At 31.2% G+C, this 14,342-nt stretch overlaps 1 protein-coding gene and 1 long non-coding RNA gene across 2 annotated transcripts in view; one reads left to right on the top strand and one right to left on the bottom strand.

Moving 5' to 3' along the window:
* Positions 1-5,204: 5,204 nt before the first annotated feature.
* LOC115891047 lies at positions 5,205-10,002 on the bottom strand. Its single transcript, XR_004051741.1, has 3 exons — positions 9,902-10,002; positions 7,984-8,278; positions 5,205-5,430 (listed from the first exon to the last, which is right to left on the bottom strand). It is a non-coding gene; the product is annotated as an uncharacterized LOC115891047 (long non-coding RNA).
* A 1,882-nt stretch (positions 10,003-11,884) lies between these two features.
* Positions 11,885-14,342, top strand: part of LOC115891042 (DNA-binding protein RFX2-like) — a 49,999-nt gene continuing 47,541 nt past the window's right edge. The window contains exon 1 of the mRNA XM_030911439.1: positions 11,885-12,005. The gene's annotated coding sequence lies outside the window, so the exon portion shown is untranslated. The remainder of the gene's footprint in view (positions 12,006-14,342) is intronic.

Below are 14,342 nucleotides of genomic sequence, written 5' to 3'. Positions count from 1 at the left end.
ATCTGAAGATGTCGACTCAAACTGGAATCTCATAGAGGCTCTATCAGTCTTTGTAGATCGCCAAGACCTACTCTTAAGAAAATAAACCAGACTTAGATATAACCCTGTTAGGTTTTGGACTTCAAAAATTTAAACTTGAACTAATGATGACCTCAAAAAGTCCTAAAAATTTCTACTGCACTAATAAAAAACTCGATTACTTTTTTCTAGGCCCTAGAGTCATTCCTGAACTTGAAAATACAAAAATAAGTTTAAAACATTTAGACTATTTGTATTGAAAATTTAGTTATTGAAATGCTTAGATATTGGCATGAGTTTACTCTAAAGTAGTAATAAGTAAAAGAAAGTGAGTTAAAAAAATAGGAAGTTATAGAGAGTTACCTTAAATTAAACGTGTATAATTTAAGAAAATAAAAATATCTGTTAGACATTCTCTAGATTTCAATTTGACTAAGATAATATGAAGAATGATATTAATTATAGTTAATAAAAGTTTTTTTGAAATAGTTTAAATCAGAGAGAATGTAATCCCAAATAACGTTAAAAAGAAAACACTAAAACAATAAAAGACTTGGAATCCACATTATCTTAGCACCCTCGATTCAACATTACAGAGACTAGAATATGATGATTATTCTATTAAATTTAGTTTAAAATTACAGAAAATACTAATACCTAATAGGTACTGACCTAAAAAGTCATAAAAATCTCTACTACATAACTTAAAAAACTTGGTTCCTTTTTTCTGGGGCCTAGAATTATATCTGAACTTGAATTGGAAATATAATAATAAATTTAGAAAATTTAGACTAAGTTAAAGAAAATTAGCTAAAAGTTAGATAATATGAACAGAGCTAGAAGAACATCAAAGAGACTCTTAAGAAAAACCGATAGACATAACAACCCAATAAAAATACCGATAGACATAACAACCCAATGGACCTCTGCTGCTTTCGAGAGGAAAGCATGTTCTTTGCTTCTGTGAGGAGACTCACAGAGGACGTTAGCCCCTGCGGATCTCAACCCAACGTGCTTCTGTGAGGACGCTCATACAGGGGACTTTAGCCCCGGTAGAGGTCGACTCGACACTCTGCTTCGCTTCTGTGAGGGGCCCCACAGGTGACTTTAGCTCCTGCAGGACCGCGCTCACGCCATCTCCAGGGAAATAAACGAACAACCAAATAAACCAGGAAAAATAACCACGAAAATATTTTTAAAAAAACTTACGTTTTTTGCAGAGCACTCCCCACGATATGCATCCCTTGTACAAAAATATACGCTCACTAACCTGAAACAACAGAAAAAATACGTTAGTTGAAAATAATAAAAAAAAGAAATAAATCTTATAACATACCTGATTTTATCTCGTTCCATGCTCTCCATCCTACTGTCCTTTTCCAGAAAATCTTCGTTCCAAACCTGCACCAATCGTCGTGCCTCCTCAGAAACAGCCTTAAGGACAAGAGTACCTTAAGGCAACAGTTAGTGAAGAAGGTACTACGACTGAGACTTGCACATCGGACATCTCAAGGCCACAAAAATTATAGATTTACTACTATAGGTGACAAGAAAGATTTAAGGTGTCTTTAACGAAATAAATCTGTATAGAGAACTTTGGAGATTGAATAATAATAAAGGAGGAAAATTTGAATTAATTTTATTTTCAACGAGAATTTACATTACTCGAAAATACAATTAAGGATGTGCAAAATGCATTATTTTAAAATTATCAAATTTAAGTTTTATTATATTAAACATGAATAAAAATAAAAATATTTTGAATGGTTTTAGTATAAACGTACAAGTTTATTAAGAAACATGATACCTCACACCTTTTTTTAAGTGTAACTGCAATTAGAGAATAATTAAAAAATAGTAAAATTATGATAGAAAAAATAAGATTTAATCCTATGACAATGCCCTACAGAAAACTTTCATTATTTAGATTACAGAGATTGGAATAGAGTGGTTATTGTTTGAAATTTAGTTTAAAATTACAGAAAATAAAAATTATGTCCTCTAGAATTTTTTGAAAAGAACCTAATCCCAAATAACGCTAAAAAGTGAACACTAAAACAATGGAAGACTTGGAATCTTCATTGCCTTAGCACTCTCGATTCAACATTACAGAGACTAGAATAGAGTGATTAAATTTAGTTTAAAATTACAGAAAATAAAAATGATATCCTTTAGGAATCTAATAACACTAAACAGAAAACACCAAAATAAGAAAGGCTGTGAACCTCAATTACCTTAGCACTCTCCATTCAACACTACCGAGACTAGATTAAAATATAAAAAATAATAATTTTTATTATAAAAATACTTGAAAGAAAGAAAATGGTTAATTGAAGATACGATTTCCTGGCACACATTTCATTAAACTTTGAGCAAAAAAATGTTTTTTAATAATATTTTGAGAAATAGACACCTCGAAAAAAATTAAAATTATTATTTCTTGTGATTTTTACAAGCGACAAAAAATACAAAGGATTATGGTATATGATTATAATCAAAGAAAGTATGAACGCAAATAAAAAGTGTGACCTTAAAATGCTGTGAAAAGCCTTAGAACAGCCCTAGAACCACGAACCGACACGCGACCGTTATAATTATGCTTTAGAAATGGTTCTTCTACATTTCCTCTTCATCTGCATACTGAAACAACGATAAAAAGAAGATCAGTAAAGATGCCAGCGTCCAGAAAGTCCAAATAAATTCAACTCACCTCCATTCCACATCCTTTTACCGGCGATTCCTGCTACACGGCGTAAAAAGCAGTGTCGTCACACCGTGGAGGGCAGAAGGAAGCCCCTGGCCCCTCAGGGACTACGGACGGTCCCTGGGGAATCCCATTTAACGCGTCATCAGGATCGACAGAACCTGGAAATACTTTTTAGTAGCAGGACATCTAACACAGACCGACTAAAATGACAAACAACACACGCTGCGTACACGATCATAGTTCTGGAAAGATATAAATATTTCTGAATTAGCTTTATGGGAAAGAACTGGACAGGTGTGTGTTCAGACTTACCTCACTAACACTGACACTAGGTTGAATATGCTGGACTACGGCCCATCCCACCATTCCGATTAGACGTCAGAAGTATGTCCCTCCCCCTCAGTGCTGGCTGTCAATTGCAAGGTAAATGTTATATTTTGAAATAAGCTCTATCGTTTTGACATGAGATTATTAGAAAAATTAGTTTAGATAAGATAGAGAGTTATGTAAAATAGTTTAGATACAGCGATAAAGCAGAGAAAATTTGATGGGGCAGAGCAACATAAAAAATGGTCCCTTATTCCAGTCTCTTACAACAGTGAAAAGAAACCCTAAAATAACGCCAGACTGGAACCGGCGCTATTTTAGCATTACCAATTCATTCATCTCAAAGACCAGTAAATTTAATAAAAAAATATTATAAGTTTGATTTGAAATTATATAAAAATATAGAGAATAAAACAGTATAAATCAGAGTGAATTTACTTAATTTATACGTGAACGGGAATACTAAAACAAGAAGGCTGTTACTCTTCGAATCGTAATAGTATCATCCATTCACAAGAGACCATGTAAAAAAGATTATTTTGAACAAAAATTATGTTTTTTAGTATAGTTTTTATGAGAGAGAATCTAATCCCAAATAACGCTAAAAAGACAACACTAGAGCAGTGAAAGACTTGGAATCTCCACTGCCTTAGCACTCTCGATTCAACATTACAGAAACTATAATTATGATTATAGGGTGATTAAATTTAGTTTAAAATTACAGAAAGTAAAAATTATATTCTTCAGAATTTTTAGTGCGAACCTAATCCCAAACAACGCTAAAAAGAAAACACTAGAACAATGAAAGATTTGGATCTCCATTGCCTTAGCACTCTCGATTCAACGTTAGAGACCAGACTAGCACTAAACAGTTAAATAAGAAAAGATGTGTACCTCCATTACCTTAGCACTCCCAATTCAGCACTACCAAAACTTGATAAAAATAAAAAACATGAATTTTTGTTACAATAATACTTAGCAAAATGAGTGGTTTATTGAAGATCCGATTTCCTGGCACATATGCCGTTAAAGTTTTAGAAAAAAAAAGGGTTTAACCGGTCATACCTCCAAGAAATAGAACCTTCATAAACCGGTTAAATGAACAGACCAAAACACCGGAGAGACCCAAAGGCACGGCGGGTGTTGTTCCAGTCAATTCGAACCTTTACGGAATCTTGGCCAAGCATCGACCCTCCGATACCAGCTTGATCCTCCATTCCTGAGGACATTTGTTCCTTGGAACCCTGGCCAGACCAAAAATCACCGGGCTACAGGGCGACCCAGCTCAAAAAGAATCAGATTAAGAATTTGACGGTGTCGTCGAGAAAAAACCATTCGACGACGGTTTGTATTTTTCGAGTAACGAGGCAACCCGGAAAACAAGTTTATATGCCTGCGTTTTTCAGTTTCAAGAGGAGAAGGAAAAATATAAAGACTTTCACTAGTAAAAGCTTTATATTGGTGGTTAATTAGCAAGGCGACATCGGAGGCTGAGAATAACCACATAGTTTTATGACGTTCCGATCGGACAATTTAACGTAACGTCTTCTGCCACATTCCCTCCACTCAAGGACCAGCGTTTACCTGCCCTTTCCGGTCCAAGAGTGTCAGATGAGCCCAACCCACTGCACCCCTTTACAAGCCTCCTAGTCCTCTAATTGAGCTGAGCCCCACTCCCCAGACACCCTTTACGTTTAGGACAACAACCCGGCCCCATGGGATAGCCTGCATAGCATGTTATAAGCTTACGCCCGGTAATGGAGCGGTCGAATAACATACCCACTGGCAGACTACAACGCAACGAGCACCTGGGAACCCCGGCCTGTTACCGGGGCTGTAATAATATGCGAACGAATCCAGGGCGAAACAGTCCCAGGCCTCCGAGACTGGCCCCTCGCGACAGTCCCCACAGCCCACAGATTGCATCGCAACCACCCCGCAACGCTGCTTTTTTGTGTCTATCGATTTTAAAAAAAAAATACGAGCACTAAAAAGTACTGGCATTTATTAGATACTTCATGTGAAAGATTCTGTTAAAATGACATTTATTTAATTTAATTATAATTTCAAATATAGAGATGAAAATCTCTGTTTTCATGGATAAAAGTCTATAAACATTTCTTATAGAGTTTTATTTGCGTTAGAGAAAAAGAGTGGACACTTGTGATATTGAACCCAGACTAGGTAAAACGACGGATTAATCTAACACGAACTCAGCGCTCATGTCTTTAGAGCCTGATAGTAGAGACATTAAACCGCACGCTTACTAGCTGGGAGCGTTGATGGATTTTCACGTGATAGCATTCCATGAGCCGTCTGCATGGGTAAAGTAAGTGTAGTTTGGTAATTGCAATTGTGTGTCCCCATTCGATTGCGATCTGAAAAAAGAAAAAAAACTACAAAAAGGCCCCAAACAACCCTCTGGCTTTTAATAATATATAGTCTTGAATAATAATCAACGACTAGAGTTACTGAAAGTTAAAATAAAAAATATAAGTGAAACTAAAAATGTAAAATAAATATACAGGGTATCTCAATATTCGCGCTTCAATAAAACCCCTCAGTTATACAGGACGTTAAAGAGTGTAGGTTTTATTAACTTTTAACTACTCTATGTGACAGAGATAAAATGTTTGTTTCTCTATTGACTGATTGAACTATTGATCACACTAATATATACATTGGAGAAATATTAATTTACAAATTGGTTGTAGAAAAAAAATATAGTAAAATATTAAGTATACTGTATACAATCAAATAATTATTCTCAATTTAGAAAAATGTGATTTGATTATGAAAAATTAACTTTTCATAGTGTGAGCTGTTTTTGAAAAAGTGGGTGAACAATATTGTAATTTTGGTTGAAACCCTATACACCTATGAGTTCCAAAAAAAATTAACCAAGAAATTAAAAAAAATATTTAATTAAAAGTAATTTCAAAAATAAATATAGATATAAGTAAGCCAAAAAGAACAAAGTATAAAAAATTTAAAATTGCAATAAAGTAGCACTATTTAAAAAAATCTAATGAAATTATATCATTGAAATCAGCTAATATTTTTTCTTAAAAATGTATACCTATACAAATAATTTAAGAAAATATACACATATTTCTGTAAAGATTAGTAGTGAATGCGAAAAATTAATAAAACACCAGTAAAATATTTCAAAATCTTTGTGTGACCTGTTTTTGAAAAAGGGAGTGAATAATATCTATTGTGCTTTTGGTTCACCCTATATACCTATGATCCTATGAATGCTAATAAAAATTGTGACCAAGAAATTTAAATAACTACTTAGTAAAAAATTATTTAAAAAATATATTATGTATATAGTATAGATGTTAAGAAATAGTATAATAAAAATAAAATTACAATAAAGTAGCCTGGAAAGTAGCATTATTTTAGAAAAATCTAAAGAAATTATATCATTGAAAACGGCTAATTGTTTTTTCTTAAAAATTTGTATACCAAATGTCCAAAAAAGAAAACAAAAATATATAAAATATATTTCTGTAGAAATTAGTAATGGACGAAGAAATAGTAAAATATCATTAAACATTGGAAAATCTTAGTGTGTCTGTTTTTGAAAGAGTGGGTAAATAATATTATAATTTTGGTTACTAAAAAAATTGTTACCAAGAAATTTCAATAGCTATTTAATATAAAGCATTTAAAAAAAAAATATAGATAGATAAAACAGATAAAAGTCGTAGATGCAGAGTGTAACAGAATATAAATAAAATATTAGAATAAAGTACCATTATTAAAAAAACAGCTGATAATATCCTTTAAATTTTCTTCGCAAATATTATAAAAATAAAATAAAAATATATACATATTTCTGTGAGATTAGTAATGGATGAAAAGTTAATAAAATATCAGTAAACTATTTAAAAATCTTGCCAGAAGCAACAAAAAGATATTATAGTTTATCAACCCCAAGCACATCTAGTCTCTAAGAAATAAATAAATTCAATGAATTAGCAAGAAAAAATTACTAGCTTCAAAAAAACTATCAATAACAATCTAACAAGTGCTTTTATAAAATGAATGCATAGGTATATATTTAGAAAAAAATAATCAATGCACAATTAATAACATAGGCTATAGAGAAATATTTCACAAACTTAAAAAACAAGGAAACATTATTTTAATTTTTAGGGTTTAGATCAGTTTCGAGAAAAAAATCAGCTGAATATCAATATAAATTTCACTAGTTATTCTTCATTAAATATTTCACTAATTAAACCAGCTACAGGCAGATGCAATTCTGTGTTTTACAGTTTTCTAAACTTTATTAAGATTATTTTATAAAAGATGTAATACATAAGTATTCCCCTATTATATCGTCCTATTCAGAGGCGGAACTGTTAGGGGGGGGGCCCAGATGTCCAGTGCTTATCGTATAAAATTGGTTTAAACCTCACATGAATCTTATCTTATAGTGACCTAAGCCCCCCCAAAAAAACTTAAGCCCCCCTAAAAGTACATGTCTAGTTGCGCCCCTGGTCCTATTGCTGCCAAAAGTCACTAACTAACATTTTTCCGAACAACCAAATTCAATCACTAACTATGTTTTGAAGCGGAGAATCGATTGCAAAAGTCATTAACTACGATTTCTGGCTATTTATGTTTTATTTTAATACCGAACAGTTACTAACTATAACATCTCTATGCAATGCAATTCATCTTTAGACGCATTTTTCTCGGAAGTAATAAAAAGTAAGTTAGTGACTTTTGGCAGCAATGGGACGATATAATATCTTTAAGAAAAACGATATCAAATGCACTACTAGGTATTAGAAATATTCTTGAAAGAGAAATAACGTTACATTCAGCCAATAGAATTGCTTTCAAGCCAGCCGCTTTAAGAGGGTTCGATTTGTCGAAAAATATCAGAAAATGCATAGAAAAATGGTCGTACTTACCATCTCTCGAGTCCAGCTGGGCCCTACCCGCGACTGTACCGAGCAAAATGTGTAAAGGCGCACATTCACTCCCGGAGTGCAGCACGTCTGGATACAGCGCCCGAGCTCAGGTACGACCTGAGCTATATGACGTGTCCAGACCCATACCGATCCTTGGTCCATTCCATCCAAAAGCAGCTTGGTTTCTTTGCGACCTGAAGATCCGTTGCTGTGTTGGTGTGTTGTTCGTCATATCCTTTTTAACTGGCAGCGTAGTCCTTGGATATCCGTAACTCTGGATAATTTCTGGCATAATCTGAAACAAGACAAAATATCTTTTAGTTACATAGTTCATATGTTAACAATTTTCTATTAATTTAAACAGAATTTCAAATAGATCATCTAATTCACTTATACTATACAGGGTCCGGCAATAATACTGCGTCGGGCATCTGTAGCTCCTAGAATAAAAAACTTGGAAAGTTTGTTTAAATTCAGGAAATGTTTGTATTCCAGGAAAATATTTTAAAGAGCGGCCCAAAAAAGTGTGAGTAGATCGGGATGATTTTTTTAATGGAAAACCCTATATGTTATTCCATTTTTGGCTTCATTTCAAATCCCTTTACATAACCCTAAGATATGGGCAAATATACTTCGATAGTTTCATAGATATTAATAAATAATAAATATTTTTTTCAGCCTATCCCAAAAAAATATTAAAAATACAAGTACCTACTGTCCTGAAATCAAAACTATATTAGGTATTTTCCTTAGTTGATCCGTACTTATCTACTTTGCTATAAATATGGTAATCGTAAATCATACAGGATGTTTAAAATTCTACACCAAACTTTCTAAAATATAAAATAATTTTTCTTGTTTTTTTAATGGAACACCCTGTATATTATTTTCCAATAGATGGAGAATTAAAAAATGATTTTTTTTTTGTATTTAGAGTATTTCAAAATTTTTAACGGTTTTGCAGATATTCGCAGTTTTATATTTAATATGGCATTTTCCACAGTAAATTTTTATCAAAGCCACCCAATAATTTTTCTCTCCTATTTTACAGTTGAAAAGCCATATGAAATAATACTGCGTGTATCTGCAAAATAATTAAAAATTTTGAAATATCAAAATATGAATAAACGTGAATAAATAATATATATTTAAAAAAAACATTCAAAAATTATTTTATATTTTAGAAAGTTTGAATGTTTTTATGTTTTTAGTTTTTTATTCTAGGAGCTATAAATGTCATACATGGTATTTTTGCCGGACCCTGCACAAGACAAGGACATCTAGAAACCTAAAAACCTAAGCAAAAAGTCTCTAAAGAAATAAATTAAATAAATGAATTGAAAATTTACTAGCTTCAGAAAAACTATCAATAACAATCAGTTATAATTGATTATCAGTTATACCTACAATATTTAAGTACTAATTATTACCTTCTATTAAGTTTCTATATGTTATTTAGTTTAAATACAGGCAGATGTAATCTTTCTGTGTTTTACAGGTTCCTAAACTCTATTTAGATTATTTTATAAAAAATTTATTACATAAGCATTCTTCTATTATATAATATCTTTAAGAAAACCCATATCAAGTGCACTACTGTTAGAAATATTCTTTAGAACATTGACTGACTATAATTTATTCACTTATATAAGGTTTTTATTTCTAAAATCCTATATTCATCAAACTATTTAAGTCTGAAAATGATTATTTTAATACAGTACAACCATAAAAAAGAACTATTTATAGCAACAGAAAGTATAAAAAAAAGTAAACAGACAGAAACGAAAAGTTTAACAAAATAAAGGTGGCTTTGACTTTTTTTTGTTGATCTTGCGCTTTGCGCTTCTACGGGTCGCCTTTAGATGGTCGGATTTTTCGTAAAATATCGGGAAATTCGTAGGAACATGGTCGAACTTACCCTATCTAAGAGTTCAGCTATGCACTACACATGATTTCCGAGCACAATATACAAGAAAAAGGCACTTTTCCTTAACAAGTTTTGGAGAGGCAACTAACAAAGACATTACATCGCCAACGGTCCGTCTAGAGATGACGAAAATCGACCGAAACGACCAATAACATTGAGTTTTGTCGCTAGGTTTCTGATTTTTGACGCTAGAGGGAGCACCAACTCGCGTTTTTCTTCTGTTTTACCGATGAAAAATTATGTAATTTTATGACCTAAATTTCACGTTTAACTGAAAATTTGGCAGTATAACGCTACATTGGAGACAAAACTACTACCAGGGAAATGTAGCTACGTGTTTTCCGAATAAAATGACACCAAACAATAAACGAATAAAGCAAAATTCACATAGATATCGCATTTTAATTACCCCAATGTCACTAATTATTAGTATCATAAAAAATAGATTTTTGCCTTAAAAAAGATTTTGAAGCTTTAAAATAGTTAAGGAATGATGGATTATCATTAAATATAGTTAATTAAGCAGTTTCAGACCTATTAAACCCATATAAATTAAAATAAAATTCAAAAATATGGTGGCGGTTTGGTAACCTTCAGAATCTTCAATTAATATAACTTTGTTGTTGGATATTTTCCGAAATAATGTAATATTTAGTTAAATAGAGACTTATTACGTCTATAAATTATAAAACAAGGCCCCTATTTGTAGCTTCTACAAGGCATTTTCTTAGTCAATGTAATAGCCAAGATTTTTTACTTTTATTTCACCAATTTTGCTATGAAATCAATAAAAAAAACTTATATAACATGGTTCTGTGCTGTACAAATTATGTATTTGTAGTTTTTTTTATCAATTTCCAAGCTCCAACACCAGAATATATAATTTTTGTTTCCTGTTATGCCAAAATAAAATCTTGACAATATGGTGAAGGTAGAATTTTGAGCATATTGGATTGATATTAAGATATTTTTTATAATATTTTTATATCAAGCAGAATTAAACAAGGTAATTATTATTGTTGCTGATTCTACAATTTTAATGAAATGTTATAAAACTTAGTATGAACAAGACAAGGATGAGCTACAGTATTTACCTTTGAATAAGGTATTTACAAATTCTAAAAAAAGAAGAAACTTGGACACGCCTCTTTTAATTTTCCGAAGTTTTAATAAAGCACTTTTTAAACGTAGCGTCAATCTAGAGTTTTATTTCTGTTTAATTAAAATAATAATATAATATTGTAAATCATCTCTATTGATAGCACTGATAAAAACATTAATTTGTTTTCTACTGAAAATAATTCCAAAATAACTTACAATCTGTGACTATTTATTTGCAGCAAATAATCCCTTAAAGGTCAGCCACCAGATCCAGACCTTAGTCTGTATCTCTTATCCAGACCATATCCAGACCCCACATCTTTACCAAAATATTTATAATAAAAAGTTGCTTGTTATGTAGATAAATAAATAAAAATTCAAAACAGGTAGGTCTTGACAATGTAAAAAAGCTAAGCACTAACTTATTTTACATAAAATTAATGCAAGTTTAAAATATTCAAATACAAACGTATGTTATTCTAATATAGGCAACCCAATTTACTTTCTTGGTTTAATTTTAATATAATTCTTTTAAGAAATTAAAAGAGTTTCTATAAATTTAATTATTGGATGTTTAATAGAAGTTTTAAAAATAATTTTTTGAATGTATCTGACTTCCCTCGATATTTTATAAAATTTATCAAGGGTATCAGAAAATTATCTAGAAAAGGGAAATAAAATAATCTATCAGTGGTCAGTGGCGAGAAATATGACAGATTCCTGTTTTATCGGTCGGTTATGGCAGTTGCCGTCTCAGCTGTCTGCCACATTAAAATAATCAATAATAACAGTTCCTATGGGGTATTAATACATCAAGTACAAAAAATGGAGATACGTAAGAGATAATTATTTTTACAGTAAAAGGAGCTTACTGTAAAAAAGGGAACAATATAAGTAAATCGCAGAAATCTGAGGCACCTGTCAAAATTGGAATATCCACTTCGGTATCCTTGGCGACTGCCTAGCAACGGGTACAACAACATAGCAACATTAGGTAAATGCTTAGTTTGCTTGATTTTTCTATATTTTATCAATTATTTTGTTACTTTTCTTTACGTTAAAATTAATAACAAAGCCATTTTATATTTTGCATTGCACATTTATGATTTCTTCTTCCTTCAATTAGGAGTATTTTTTGAACTTACAAATGGCCTCTTCCTTGTGTTTTTCCGTTTTATTAGTATACAAATAAAAATTCGATATCGCTTTCCTAATTTAAGTTAATCATTGCAATGTCGTCCCCTACGTCGAATTTCGCTCTCACACAGAGGCAGACAGGGCAATTTGAAAATTAGCTATCAAAGAAGGAAAATTAGTCATTCAAAGTGTAAGTGATCTGTATTAAATCTTTCAAAAAGCAATTTTCCGCATTAAAGGAATTATGGACAGTTTGATTACTATCTTAATCAAGCACATTATTTTGTGGATTAATGATGATATTATAATTTTTCTGAAAATGTATGGATAAATAAGAGTATTAATAATATTTACTAAAGTTGGCTTTATTAAATGTTGACTCACATTATTTACATATTACTGTAAAGTTTTATTTAAAGAAAACAAATACAAATTAACTGTAAAACTTTCTACTTATTTTGGAAAGATATTTGAATAAATAATATCAAAAGAATAGGTATTTGCAAGAAAAGTTATAACTGTATTATTCGAGCAGGCCAACGCATTGATCTCTATAGCATCCCTCGATGAAAGTGAAACTCCCTAAGCGTTGCTATGGAGTGTCGCTATAGCAATACACCTTCTCTCCAAATCTTCTTCGATGCTGACAATAAGATTGTATGGACACGTAGGCACAGATTTTCAACCATTAAGGATTGTTATATTGCATTGAAAAATGTCATATTAGTGATTTTAGTTATTTTCTGATGTAGAATATAAATTATTTGGATAGCTATTTAGAAAAATTACACATTTTTATGAGCTACTACTTTCCCTCATATTGGAAAATTTCCCCTGCTTTTGGTATCACTCGGTGTCAGGTGTTTCAACCCCTCTAAAATATTTTTCCCATGGTGTTTGGTATGATTCATCACCTGCAAATCTTCATCCTTATTATTGAGGTAGATAGATACTCTATACCTTTTACTTTGCCATCTTTAGCCCAATTAAAGTCCGACCCCTTTTTAATCTAGATAAGGGGGGTAGTTTTGTAATTATATATAACAGGTGTATGATGTTTTCAGGATTGGGATATCTTATTTCAAAGTCTTCACGGGGTTCAAAAATAATTTAAAAATTATTTGAAGTGTAACTTCTTATTAGCAGCTATTAAATTGGATTTGAAGGGCATGTTTGAAAAGGTGTAGTTGAAATGTTGAAAAGAAGTAGTAAATTAAAATTTTCACAAGATTTGTGTTTAAAATATCAATATTTTGATAAACACAGTTGAACTGCTCCCAAATACACATCGCGTCGCTATGTATTTCTAAGCCATAGGCTGTCCTTACCATTTTCGTCTCGCTTGTGTGTGTCCACGGCCTTGTTTTATAAACGCGTAAAGAAGTTTTACTTCAAAAAATCCCTATAGTGGTTCTGTAAATAAAATTTGTTTCAGTGCATTTTTAAAGCAGATATCAGTATTTTATCTTGTTTATGTTTATTTTTATCAACCCACCTGGTATAACCGTTTGAAGTTCAGGGTTTTTATGTATATTAGCACGTGCTACAGGGGTAGCTAGCAAGGTGTACAATAGAAATATGGGGGTGAGCTTTCCACTTCACTGATTTAACCAACTGCAATGTATATCCTGTCTAGTTTATCCATTATTATCGAGATTTTTAGTTATTAGGCTCATATTGTTATGTTTTCTTAAAAATACAAAAAAAAAAAAAATTGTTTTATATATTTTTACTGAATTATTTTTTTTTTTTTTTTTTTTGTTTGTAAATAAAATGTGATATTATCAATAATTTAAAAAAAAAAAAAAAAAAAAAAAAGAGAAAAAAAATAATTTAAAGCGCCTTTTAATATTTATTGTTCTCTTTATTTGCACTAAAATTATCAATAAGTTATTTTCACACATCTACAATAGACTATAAGTTTTTTAGGCGTACGTTTTGTGCGTACATTTTTTTTGTACATATTTAGCATCATTACCAGGGTAATGTGAGTTATAAACTACTGCTTTTCATTTAAATGATTTAGGATTATCTAGTTTAGATTATGTAGTTCTATTTGTTGATGTGTAAATAGGAACTTGAGACTTGAGATAATATTAAATTAGTTGTTAAAAAAGCGTTTTCCGTATAATGGTAGATATCTATGAGCTAATAATATGGTGAGGAAGAAACATAGATTTTGAAAAAATATTTA

Source organism: Sitophilus oryzae, unplaced genomic scaffold, assembly GCF_002938485.1.
Source record: "Sitophilus oryzae breed Bouriz unplaced genomic scaffold, Soryzae_2.0 scaffold_944_pilon_pilon, whole genome shotgun sequence".
NCBI lineage: Eukaryota > Metazoa > Arthropoda > Insecta > Coleoptera > Curculionidae > Sitophilus > Sitophilus oryzae.
The sequence above is the reverse complement of the archived record's forward strand: the minus strand, read 5'-3'. Positions and strand labels throughout refer to the sequence as shown.